A 13,920-nucleotide genomic window follows, 5' to 3' on the forward strand; every position below is an offset into this window, starting at 1 on the left:
TTTCCTGTTTTTTATTGGATGTGTTTTTATTTATTAACATTTCAAATGTTATTTCCTTTCCCAGTTTGCCATCCATAAACCCCCTATCCCAACCCCTCTTCTTCTATGAGGGTGTTCACCCACCCATCCACCCACCCCTTCCTGCCTCCCTGCCCTGACATTCTCCTACACTGTGGGAGTCGAGCCTTGGCAGGACCAAGGCCTTCTCCTTCCGTTGATGCCTTTATGATCTTTTGTTCTCCAATCTAAGTGTGATCCAAGCATCTTTGCTTGAGCCTTGCTTCTTGTTTAACATCTTTGGGTGGATGTAAGATGGGCATTCTGTGTTTATGGCTAATATCCACTAATCAGTGAAGACACACCATGCATATTCTTTTAGGTCTGGTCTATCTCACTCAGGATGTTATTTTTCTAGTTCCATCCATCTGCCCACAAAATTCATGATGTCTTTGCTTTAAAAAGTTGAAAGAATAGTATTCCATTGTATAAATAAAGCATATTTTCTGTATTAATTCTTCAGTTGAGAGACATCTGGATTGTTTCCAATTTCTCATTATTATGAATTAAGCTGGATGAGCATAGTCAAGCACATGTCCTTGTGATATTCTCGAGCATCCTTTGGGTATATTCCCAGGAGAGGAATATCTGAGTCTTCAGGAAGAATTATTTTCAGTTTTTTGAGAAGATGTGAGATGGATTTCCAGAGGGGTTGTATGTTTGCAATGCCACCAGCAATGGAGTAGTGTTCTCTTTCTCTACATCCTCCCCAGCCTGTGCTGTCCCTCGAGATCACTTTTGTTTTGTTCTCAGCTATTCTGATTGGTATAAGACGGAACCTCAGGGTCATTTTGGTTTGCATTTCCCTGATGACCAAGGATCAGGGAACAGCCTTTTTTTTTTTTTTTTTTTTTTTTTTTTTTTTGTGCTTTGCAGCCATTTGAGATTCCTCTTTTTTAATTGGGTTATTTGATTTATTGGAATCTATCTGCTTGAGTTCTGTATATATTTTGGATAATAGCCCTCTGTCAGATGCAAGATTAGTGAAGAGCTTTTCCCAATTTGTTGGCTGCTGTTTTGTCCTTTTGACAGTGTTCTTTGCCTTACAGAAGCTTTTTGTTTCATGAGATCCTATTTAAGTGTTGATCTTAGAGCCTGAGCCATTGGTGTTTTGTCCAGGAAATAATCTCCTATGCCAATATGTTCAAGGCTATTTTCTGCTTTCTCTTCTATGAGATTTAATGTATCTTGTTTTATGTCAAGGTCCATGAGCCACTTGGACTTGAGTTTTGTGCTGGGTGATAAATATGAATATATTTGCATTCTTCTACTTCAGGGAACTGAAGTTCTTGTCATACAAATCTTTCCCTGGCTTAGTTAGAGTTACACCAAGATATTCTGTATTATTTATGGCTATTATAAAGGGTGTTGTTTCCCTAATATCTTTCTCTGCCTATTTGTCATTTGTATAAAGGAAGGGTACTGATTCCTTTGAGTTAATTTGGTATCCAGTGACTTTGATGAATATGTTTGTCAGCTGTAGGAAATCTCTGGTAGAATTTTGACTTCTTCCTTTCTAATTTGTATCCCCCAATCTCCTTTTGTTGCCTTATTGGTCTAGCTAGAACTTCAAGCACTATATTGAATAGATAGGAAGAGAGTGGGCAGCCTTGTCTTGTCCCTGATTTTAGTGGGATTGCATCAGGTTTCTCTCCATCTAATTTGATACTGGCTATTAGCTTGCTGAATATTGCTTTTATTATGTTTAGATATGTGCCTCAAATCCTTGGTATGTCCAAGACTTTTAAAATGGAGTGTTAGATTTTGTTGAAGGCTTTTTCAGCATCTAATGAGAGGATTATGTATTTTTTCTTTCAGTTTTTATATAGTGGATTATGTTGATGTTTTTCCTATATTGTACCCTCCCTAAATCCCTGTGATAAAGCTGTTTGATAGTGGGGGAATGATGTTTCTGATGTATTCCTAGATTCAGTTTGTGAGATATTTTTATTGAGTATTTTTGTGTCAGTGTTCATGATCGAAATTGGTCTGAAGACATGGTGCTGGAGAAGGAGCTCTTGATCTCAAGGCAGCCAGGAGAAGGTTGTCTTCCAAGTAGCTAGGAGGAGGGTCTCAAAGCCAACCTCCTCAGTGACATACTTCGTCCAACAAGACCATACCTACTCCAAAAAGTCCACAGATGTTAATAGTGCCACTCCCTGGGCTAAGCATATTCAAACCACCACAACATGTACTTTTTTGACATGTTCTCAGTAATATTCTTACACAGCATATTGCGTGTTCATTTCTGGAGGCCTCAGGCAGCATTTACTGATCATGGAAGCCACCTTCAATGTGTGGTGACATTACTTGCATTGCCAAGCATGAACAGAGCAAGGGACAGCCCTCAAGCTGAAGTTCTTAAGAACCAACATAGTCTCATGAAACAAATCAAGTGGGCAAACCATGAAGGTAGACCACTGCCTAGTTAGAACATCAGTTCAAAGGCAAAGCACTATGCAAACATCACTCATCCTGGGAAGAGCTGTATGTTGTGTGATAAATCACACTGACACAGAGTAGGGATCACTTTTGTAGTTTCTCTTCCATTTTCTATTTCCTAAGATAGAAACCTCTTTGTTTTGTCAGTTTTGGGCTCTGGGCCTGGAACAACTTGTTGATGCTCAGAGAGGGAGTAGCTCTTATATTATGCCCTCTTCCTCTTGTGATTAAGAATGTTAGAATGGGAGCAGCTTAAGACAGAGCTCCCAGTCCTTTCTGTAGGACTGGAACGCTATTGTTTGCAATCCAGGCATCACACTGTAGAGTTTCCTACCCTCGACTCTGTATGTTATTTAAATGAGCATATCTGGCAGTTTGAGGATATTTAACCATGACCTTTTAAGATCTCATATGGCAACTGGAAGAGAACCATTTCCTGGGTTAGTCTCCACGAGGCTAGGGTGTGGTGGGGTTTCCAACACCTTGTCCCCACTCTGTTTATTTGCCCTCAATTATTTGAATGCTCCATTCCATGTTAAGTATTTCCTTGAGGTTGCATGATAGACCCAAAGAAGGCCTTCTGTTCATCCAACATCTGTTTCTCTGATTTTCCAGCTCCTTGTTTTGAATCAATGTTTTAAGTGAGTATGGGCATAATATTCAGTATATTAGTACACACTGGAGACAGTCTTGCCTACTAGAAATCTAGGTACTACAGGGTTATAAAAGTCATTTGATACCTTGTAAAGCCCAAGACACCTAGCCAATGCCCAGGCCCGGTTTCTTGATGCAGTCAGGTGATAACACATGTACACTTGTACAGCCCTTTTCAGCATGTGCCAAAAGTTCATGCTAAGTACTACATAAATTATCACCTAATTAAGTACTGTTATGGTTTGGATCGGGGGGAAGTGTAAACTCGATTCTCCTTGGAGAGCAGTATGCAGCAATATGATGTGGAATTAATTGTATGGGTCCAGGTCAAAGATCAAAGTACAAGTGGAATTGCTCTTGCAAAGGGAGAATTTGAAAAGGATTTTTGTTGGCATCTCAGTCACTTTCTGTTTTTAAAATTGTTCCATGTGTGCCAGCATACAACTGTTTCTCCTCACCTCTTTTTTCTCTAGTTTGCCTTAAATGGTTCCTCTATAATCGTTTTAGTTCCTTTCTTCAGTGTTTACTAAGGCCAGTTCTTTCTCAATTAAGAATAATGGTAGAGAAGACTTCATCTGCATTAGATACTCTGGTTTAAATATTCTTTCTGATAAATAGTAACTGATTCTGGGAAAGTGCTCTAATTACAGGAGACTCAATTCCTTCTAGTAAACATCAGTGATCAAACTTCCTGTATCATATGCTTGGGTTTGTATGATGCTGGGTGCAGACTCAAGGCTTCAAGAAGAGAAAAGTTAAGTGTATGCAACCATTTCCCCACCATCTTAGCCCTTGATGTGCCATCACCCTGTGAATCCTGTTTCTGCTGTTTACACCCCTTCCTTGCTGTCATTACACTACCTGGATCTAGTGTACTCATCACAATACCTTTCCTTGATGTTGTAGTATCACTGTGTTGGTCTTTGAGGAGGCTTAATATTCTCTCTGTAGTTATTCAGTTTTCTAATTAACATTGTAATTAGGTTTGTGTGTTAAATTCTTTATGCAAAACTATCTAGAATGTGTTCCCTTTTGCTCACTATTAGAGTGTGTTATAATATACAATAAATTCACACATACACATAGACACACAGAGTTATTTAGATGGTTAGAGGCTTATATAGCGAGTAATTAGCTCATTTCAGGTATTTGCTTTGTCAAGTGAATTTATCAAGTCAAAGTGTGAGCATGCATTTATATGATGTATCTCTCCCTCCTGAACTAACACTGGCCCTGCAGTTACCTGTTTCGGTGTCTCTATTATAGCACCTGAATGATGGAAAGGATTCATGAAGCGAGCAATGGCTGAGCACCTCTTAGTGTTCTCCCTGCCATGGGCCTTGCCTCTCCAGGAGCTGACTTGTCCCTGTCGTTCCTGTCCTTCTATGATGTCAGAATGGTCATCCCATTGCTTAGATGAATGCATAAAGCTGCAGACCTCATACCACAATGTCTCTTGAATGCCTGCTACCTCACTTATGAATGTATTTGGCTGGAAGAATGGCAAGTCCCCTGCTGGCCCTGCAATCCCTCACTGGCATCTTTCCTATAGGAATTACCACCTTTGCTTTGTCTCTTGGCAGAAAGTTCACCTTTAAACTTTGGACCCCCCTTACCAATCTAGAAGTCTTTTGATGGGTACGTACAAACAACCAAGAGTGCTTTATCCTCCTTAGGCTCTTTTTTACTTGAGTTGAATGTCTCTGTCTTTCAAAATAATTTCTTGTGATTTTCAAAATCACTGGGAAAATTTCCAAATCATGGAATTCCTTTACCGAAATCCATATAAGAAGAACTAAGTGATTAAACACTAGGGCAACATTAATTTTCAGATGATCATCATTTCATTATTTATCTAGGAAAATAAGAGTCATTGACCAGTACCAAATCTTTGAAGGTATGTAGTAGCAGAGCTTATCATTATTTAAATTTTATAGAGGGATAGAAAGTTCAAGAAGACTTGCAGCATCTGGGAACTGAATTTTCACTATGATTTAAGCAGTCCGTAGAGTGCTGGAGATGTCTTCATAGCTCAAACATGAATCAATGTCTTAAAGAGGCAAGTGTCAGATGAAAACATAAATCTCTGTGAGCTCACCTAATACAGAATAGAAAAGTGCATCGTGAGCATGACAGGGCCATGCTGGATACTCTGTGGTAGAAAGAATTTGGGAAATTTATAGAGATACTTCAAAAGCTAAGCATTAAATACTGTGTGTCAATGTTTCTTTACCTTTGGGCATCTGTGATTTGGTTGCTCTTCCCTGTCCCCCACCGTATCCAACAATCAAGTACATGACTATGGACAAGAATGGCTGCTGTCAATGAATAGTCCTGGAATTGTATCCTCCAGAGGTATCGAGTCAAAACTATGTTCTGCTTGATACATTAAGCTCATTACCGATACTGATGCTATTATGCCAGGCACTACTGTTAGCTTCTGAGTTGCTTCTGCCATGGATACCACCCACCAACCCTCCTCTCAGCTCTATTATTATGCCTGTTACTGATGCACAGTGCTCATTTCCACTGAGCGCTATTTTCAAACTCTTTAGGTATTTAAGTTAGAATGTTACATGAATTGTGAAGAATGATTTTCAAATATACTGATTAATAGACAATTTTACCTCTAGAAACATTTGAACTGGTAAAATGTTTTTGCTTGCTGAAAGTAATGTGACAATAAAGTACGGATTATGAATAGTACTGCGTGTTCTCTCTTGTGACTCCTGGGAAAGATTGTTACTGTTTTGCACATGTCATGTTTCAACATTGTGGGAGGATGTTTTCTGACACTTCATTCTTTCTTCTGTGTCCTTCCAAACTGCTTTCTTTCTAAAGCATTTCTCACAGTAACTGTCAACTCTCTGGCAGAGGGTTTGCTATTTGTGATACTGCAGGAGCCGGATATTTTCTCACAGTTCCTCAAATGCAGTCTAATGTCTTCTGATTTAAAGCCTCTGTGCACATATGTTCTTCCTTCATATGAAAAGTCCCTTCCAATTCTGACTGGCCAACCTCTAAGCAGCCCTCTAGGAGGGTCCAGTCAAAGAACAGTTCATTTTAAGCCATTTCCTTATTAGCTGGAGAGCAGACTGGAGAGCCTTTTACATTCTCAAACACAATGTGCTCCTTTTAGAAACTAGGCTCATGTAGCATACTATTATTGGTTATATATATATATATATATATATATACATATATATGTATATATATATATTATATGCTCATTGATTTGTTAGTTTTTCAATACTTCTGTGCTATTTAGGGAAGGGACTTTATCTTCCTTGCACAAAGTACACTGTTGTGCAAGGAGCTGCAGTAGGAAATTGTTATTGAATAAATGAGAAAGCCAATAATGTTGGGTTCAGGAACTGTGCTGAATGGAGCAATAACCCTTTTTCCAGTTCTAACATTTCTATGAACAGATTTTATTTCCTTGCATTTGTAGTGGTTTCTCATCTTCAAATTTAACTCCAATAAAAAGAGTTATATGTATATATGTCACCCCGATGAACTAATTGGCTATAATAGCTTCAGAGACAGAAGAAATATTTCAGTTTGGCAGAGCTAGAAGAATGTGATTGGAGAATACATCAAACAACAGCAGTTTAGCCCAGGAGTCTGGAGTCTATTTTAAGTCCAAGAAATGGATATATTCTTAGAGTAGGATGAACAGTATGTAATAATTTTGTGTGAGCCTCTCAGCTGGCAACACTAATGAGAAACAACCTCACTCAGTGCTGAATGGCATGAGCTCAGGAAAGGCCCTCTGAGGTTGAGTCTGTTGTAAATCTCACTGCTTGACTCATCTTGGTACCAGCTCCTTTAAGTTCACAGAGCCTTGGACAGCTTCCTCTTACTGAAATTAAGTGTGTATGTTGGCCAGAGCAGGCACAGCAATGGCAATTTTGGCTGAGCTGATTCCTGGAGGAATGTTCTAGTTAATTGGGTAAGAAAATTTGAAAGAAATGATTTAGAACAAGACATTGTCTTTAAAGAAATCACCTTCAAATGGAGCTGCCTTCATTTAGGTAGAAGGCATTCCCTGTGTTGTCTAAAGACTCTGAACTTCAAGTGTAAAGGGTTCAGAAGGAATTCCACAGTCCATTAGAGCAAAATGGAAGCCAGAGAGATGATTACAGTTTCAGAAATAGAAAAGAGAAAGAAAACTTTCTCAGCTTCAGTTCTGTCATCTTCTTATTCATTAAGCAAGAGAAAAACATGAACAGGGCCATGTGCTGTTGTCCACTCACAGATCTATCTGTGTGAGAAGACCATTCATTTGCTCCTTTTTTTTAACCTTCACCTTTGAAGTAGAGCTGTTAATTTTGTATTTTTCATCACTTTCTCTCATACTTATAATGAAAATAGTTTCCTACGATTTCAGGGTTTGAGTTCTCATTTTTATTGTTGAAAGTATTCTTTTTCTCTTTAAGATTCTTTTTATTTTGTATTTATCTGTGAGTGTTCTATGCACACGCATTCAGGAACTAGAGGCTAGCATCAGATGAACCCTCTAGAACTCAAGTTTCAGGTTGTAGTTAGCTCTCTGGTGTAGGTGCTGGGATCAGAAAATGGGTCCCCTTTAAGTGTGCTTTCAACCACACAACCTCAATTTGTCATTTTATCTTTTGATAAGTGATACATTTTAGTGAAGACTAATTTACACACACACAAACACAGACAAACACACACACTTGATTTTATCATTGATAGCTTCAAGATCATTTCCAGACAGTTCGACTAGGCCAGTGTCATTAGAATGCCCTCCTTTGCTTTACAGTTTCTTTTACCTTCTGTCTGTAATTTATGTGAAACAGTTTTACACGGAGAAAGAGGGTTTAGATATCTCTACCCTTATGAATATTCTGTTATTTTATTATACTTTACTCGACAGTTTTCCTACTGAATTGTTTTAAATATTTTATTAAAATTAATTCATATTATAAGTAGATGCATATTATTTTTCTGTTCTCACTCTTGGACAAAATACTTCCCACTGGACTCCTGAATGTGAAAGCAGCCACACACTACTCGGATAGATTTATGTCACTCATAATTCATTATCTTTTTATTATAGAGCTAGAATTTATTTGCTAATATTTTAAAAGTAATTAATCCATATATAATATTAGTAATTCTTTCAGTGCTACCTGTGAGTGGCTTGGGGACTTTATTGTAGTCGGCTCATAAAATAATTGTTTAAGATTAGAATGAGAGCAACTTTTTTTATCTACAATTTTCTTAGGTTTTAAATATTTATGGTCTGCCATATCTCAAAAACTTAAAATAAAAATTTAAGAAAGAAGAAATTCATCAGGTTTTCTGAGTAGTTTAGGATGACTGATCACACTGCCCCTCCATCCCAGCCAGGACTCCAATCATTCCTTTGCCCAGTGTACCGAGTAAATAGTTACACATTCTCTAATAGCCACTTTGAGTTAAGTAGAACAATGATGTTAAAGTAGCCTCTACGAAACTCAATAATGACCCCAAAGAACAAGAATCGTGAGTCTGGCAAAAGGGATATGTGAAAGAAAAAATATAAATTTCTTCCTATAATAGAAACAGTGAAAGTACAGAAAGAAATTTAGGGAGATGGAAAGATAGAGATAGAGAAGAGAGAGGTAGGAAGGAGGGATAGAGAAGAGGAGAACATAATCATATGACTGTTTCAGTGTCGTGTGTATATGTTTTTGTGAGTGCACACACATGTAGAGGCTGGAGTTCAGTCTCTGGGTCTTCCTTCATCATTGTCCTCTTTAATTTTTTCTTTAAAAATTTGAGACATGGCCTTTTACTGAACTTGCAGCTCACTGATTTGGCAAAACCAGCTTTCCAGCAAGCCCCAGGATCCTCCTATCTCAGTTTACCAGTGCCCAGATTAAAGGAGCTGGCACTCTTGGCTTTTGTTGTGAGTGCAGGGAATCTGCATTGAAGCTTCATGCTTATATAGCAAACACTTTACCCACTGAGTCATCTCCCCAGCTCCCCTGTATGAGTATCACTATAGAATTATTATATGATTGTATTCTCTCACTGTTACTGTTCTCTACTTGTTAATGTTAAATTTACAAATTAAATTTTACTGTTGGGACGTGCATGAAAGAAAAAGTGCTGATATATGTAGAGTTTGGTACTGTGTGTAACTACAGGAATCCATTGAGGAGCTTGGAATAGACCCCTTGTTGATAAAGAGATGACTTGGTTTCTTATATGGTGGAATAAACTGGGGATGATACATGGTTCTGGAGCTTTCTTTGTGATATGCTTTTTAAGCGTAGGAAACAGTAGCATTTCCTTTGGAGAGCATTTTTATCCTGCATCTCAATCACAATCCTTTTCCTTGTCAAGAGTGAAACTTTGCAGCACCATGTTTCTTAATAATTCAACATATACTTCCCAAATTTAGCATAAGACCATCCACAAGGCTCAACTCTATTCCTGGTAGATAGATACCAAAAAGTTAGACAGGCAACCCAAAAGGATTTAAGAGCAGTATATGGGAAGTGACCAACAGAGAAGGAAGAAGCAGAGAGAATTTTATAGTGCAAATGATGCCATGGTCAACCTCTAGTCATTTCAAGTCTCCTCTGAGAGTGTTTACTGAAAGTCCTCCAGTACTCAAATGATACAATGTCCATGGAAGTCACACTTGTGGAATCTAGAATGGGGAATGTGGACTTTCACACAAGCCTGATTTGGAGGGCCCCAGAAGGAAGTTTCAAAAGAATAACTATCATTGGTCCATGCCCAGAGAGCAAGAAGATAGCAACCCAAGTGGAACTACCTACTTACCTTCTCTTTACGACCCTTTCTCCTTGACACTGGGGGATGTGGAGTGACTACTAAATGAGTGGAAGATGAAACTGACAAGGAGAATCTAAAGCCATCTCCACCTACTCCTCTTAGATGGATGATGGGAATCGGAGGATAAACCTAATTTTGATTGAGGAATGACCTTGCATATAATCCACTATTAGTTGCATTCTAAATCAGTTAGTAACACATTAAACTTTCTTTGTGGCTGTTTGATAGCAATAAAAATGTAAAATTACATTGCCTGATGACACACACACACACACACACACACACACACACACACACACACTCACACACACTATATGTATATTGGTTTTCTCTTTGCATACCATTTCAACAAATGGCACAAATGGCACAAAAATGGTCAGACCATACTCTGAAAATGTTCTCCAGTTGTGTATTCTGATTTCTTCTACAGACTGTAGATTCTTAAACCCAGTACATTAGGGTAGGAAGGGATTTACTATCATCTCAAAGTTGGCACCATACTGATATCTAACTGAGGAATCTGATATTAAGAAATAGCCTTCTCTGTTGTGAGACTAGTGGTCAGAATTCTAGAGAGGGAATACTGTATTGGTTTGGTGGCTAAGGTGCTTATTTATATGACTTGTAAGTGTGTTTTCAATGTGGAATCTTCTTTCCTCTAAGGCAAGAGGTAAGAGATAGGAGCATCAACTAAAATCCTCACTAATAATGGTGGACCTCAGTCATGAAGGCTTCCACAGGCACAATTTTTTGGTCACTATTTTACCAACTGCCTCTCGAGCTACTTCTTGGGTTAATGTTGGTTCTATTTGGAAAGACAAATAGCACTAAAACTAAAGAAAGTTCCACAGCTGACTCTACCGTGTTAGACCTGCCCAACAAAATTGCTGTCTGCAGCCAAAGACTACCTTGTCACAGTGTCAGAAAAAGTGTGGCTAAAGGCATCCCAGGGAAAAAGAGAACATGTCTAGACAGATTGGATCATGTCATGTGCCTAATTAAACAGTCCTTCATTACGGGGCCAGTGCTATGTCAATGTTGCTTGTTTGTATTAATAACTTGTGGAACATACCTTAAAAGGGATTCCATGGACTTTACTCCCTACTGTGGGTTCATGGAGATTGGGACACAAAGATTAAATAATACAATCTTGTTATACTTCCAGCAAAGAAAAATGGAGAATTGGAGAGGGGAAAAGACAAGGTTAAACAATGTATAGTGGGCAAACCAGCATTAGGATCCAGGATTCCAGCATCTGGTTCTAAGCAATCTCTCTTTAGCTTTCCTATAAGGTAGACTCACTCCTTAAAAAGAAAAAAAATGCTGCTAGAGACTTCTTGTTGAGATTTCTCTCTTTTACACGAATATATTATACGTGCAAATCCCACATTTCTGGTTTGTCTCTTGAGTTGGTCTAGTTACCTGCTTTAAATATGAAAATGCTCACTAACAAAGTAGGCCCTATATAGGGACCCTGAAAAAAGAATTCGAAGTCCTGTAGTTTACGTTAGAGGGGGCATGGAGAGAGCTAGTATAGGCATGAGGAGATGTGGGGATGGTGCAGAAACCAAGGAAGCTTGCGCAGTTTAGTGCCATGAATATCAGAGCTCAATCACTTAGGGGACCCAGGGAGGAAATGTCAAATAGATCACAAATGTTTTCCCTCAGATGAAGCAACTAGGCTATGTATCTTCCAACTGTTATCTGCCATTGACTTAAAGGTACCTCTGGGTGCCATTACCTTATGATTTCCATCAGGGTTACTTGGATTTTGTTCTCAGCAAATAAGCAGTGGCAAATGGTCAGTCTCCAATGCATGTCCTAAGTGGAGGGCAGGGAGTACCTGCTCCTGGGCTGCTATCAATAAGTCCTTCCCAGATTAGCAGAAATGAGTTTGCCTTTATGCTTTCTTACATGAGATCTAGTTGTTATCATAAGAAAAGCATGAAATTGTGGTGGGAGGACTTACAGAGAAGAGGCTAGGTAAACAGTCTGGAGAACAGCAGGTTCAGAAAGTTGAAGCTAAATTTTCAAAGCTGGTTTCTGGAAGTCCGAGATGTGCACAGGTTGGTTGACACACTTAAATGTTAGATATCCTGACAGTTATGGTCACTGGCCTCCCCAGCACTGACCTCCTCAGTTTTGTTTCCCAGCTCAGTCTTGGACAAAATATGGGACATTAGGAAGAAAAGGGTAAAGTGATATTCACTCATAAATTCACTGATAAATTGTTTCAGGATGGATTAGAGATTATCATATTAAACAAAATATGCCAAACTTGGAAAGACAGAGATCATGTGTTTTTTCTTCATGTTGACATAAACACACACACACACACACACACACACACACACACACACACGTATATGCATATTTCTGTGTGTATATATTCAATATACTTTATTATACTTAATATACTTTATATATACATATATATGTATATATCTATATATGTATATACACATATATATAGAGAGCCTCCTTAATGAATTCTGTAAGAGTCATTGCATTGGTAAGTCTTTGTTTCTAAAAATAGAGTGGTTATCACTAGAGAACATTTCTGTATGTTCTTCATTTCTGAGCCTTCACAGATAAGTGAAATAATAGATAAATCACTCTGTATTATGTAAAGTAGTTATTCTAAAAACATTCCCTTGCTGTCTACTATGTACCTGAGCCTTGCATATATAATGTCCCATATATTATAGGAATATGTAGATATACAAGAGTATAGGAGACACCACCAGCTTTCAACTGTATCTCCAACAGACTGCTAGGCAAAACATATACAGTGAACATAGTCTATACTGTTCATGGTTGAGGAAAGGGATGAAACATTAGTTAAAAACCAGAAAGTAGCATATATGATTCTAGCATCACTCTAAGGTATGTAGAAAGAGTCATATATGCTTGGATGTACAGTTTACACAAACCTAGGTTGTATGATACATCCTGAGACTCCTTGGATACAGGTTTATGTAGTATGTTGCTGCAAAAAAACATAGCCAGTTATTGTATGACATGGATATTTGTGCATCTAAACTTATCCAATCCTATAAAAGGTACGATGAAATTATGGCAGAAAAATTTAAAACTTGAGTTTTCAGGAGAGGAAGTTTATCTGGGTGAGTCAACAAGTACCTGATGGGTGGGTGTCACTCTACTACTGGTGCATACAAAACCATGCATGCTTAGGTAACACTAAGTTCACATGTCTTCTTTAATCACAAATTAAATTTAATTTGTTAATGTATAAACTTATAGTTAAAAAGGTTACCCCTTTGAAACAACAGTTTAATACAAAAAGAAACTGCATAGGCAGACAGTGGAATTCCCTTTCTGTCTCTGTTTACATGGTTTCCCCTTTTCAATTTATCTGTGTGAAAAATCTAAGGCAGAAATATGAATACAAGTCTAAGCTACACAAAGTCAGAATCACTGGCAACACTGTCTGATTCTCTGATTGGGGCGGGGAGCTGGGAGGGTGTTAAGGACCACAGCAGGCATGGAGCCATCATTTTCTATGACATTTCCAACTCTGGAGCAGTCCTTGGGAAAATGCCAAGTGCTGGTTTACAGTTAACTTAACTGTGTGTGTGTGTGTGTGTGTGTGTGTGTGTGTGTGTGTGTGTGTGCGTGTGTGCGTGCGCGTGTGTGCTCGCATGCGCATGCGCACATGTATGCACATGCTAGCCCAGTTAACTTAAAAAAAACTAAGCAAGAGGATAGGCACCAATAATGAAAGGTAGTTAGCACTGTGCTAGAAGCCTGTCACCATCAAATATTATGTTCGTCGTACAACAATGTACACTACCAGTTTATGGGATTTATATCATAGTGGGTTTACAGTGTCATGTGATAATGGGGTTAACCTGTGCTAGCATAGGTTGATCTTATGAGGTGGTAAAATTTCCCAGGTCCATTCCATTTTGTGAGATCTTAGTTCTCTATGTT

The 13,920-nt window shown here is 38.4% G+C and overlaps 1 long non-coding RNA gene across 2 annotated transcripts in view; it reads left to right on the forward strand.

Annotated features, from left to right (window-relative positions):
- Positions 1–974: 974 nt before the first annotated feature.
- LOC102550787 (uncharacterized) overlaps positions 975–13,920 on the forward strand; it is an 80,751-nt gene continuing 67,805 nt past the window's right edge. For both annotated transcript variants that reach the window (XR_005493316.2, XR_010057549.1), the window contains exon 1: positions 975–4,791. This is a non-coding gene — a long non-coding RNA (uncharacterized LOC102550787). The remainder of the gene's footprint in view (positions 4,792–13,920) is intronic.

This window comes from Rattus norvegicus, chromosome 14 (assembly GCF_036323735.1).
Source record: "Rattus norvegicus strain BN/NHsdMcwi chromosome 14, GRCr8, whole genome shotgun sequence".
NCBI lineage: Eukaryota > Metazoa > Chordata > Mammalia > Rodentia > Muridae > Rattus > Rattus norvegicus.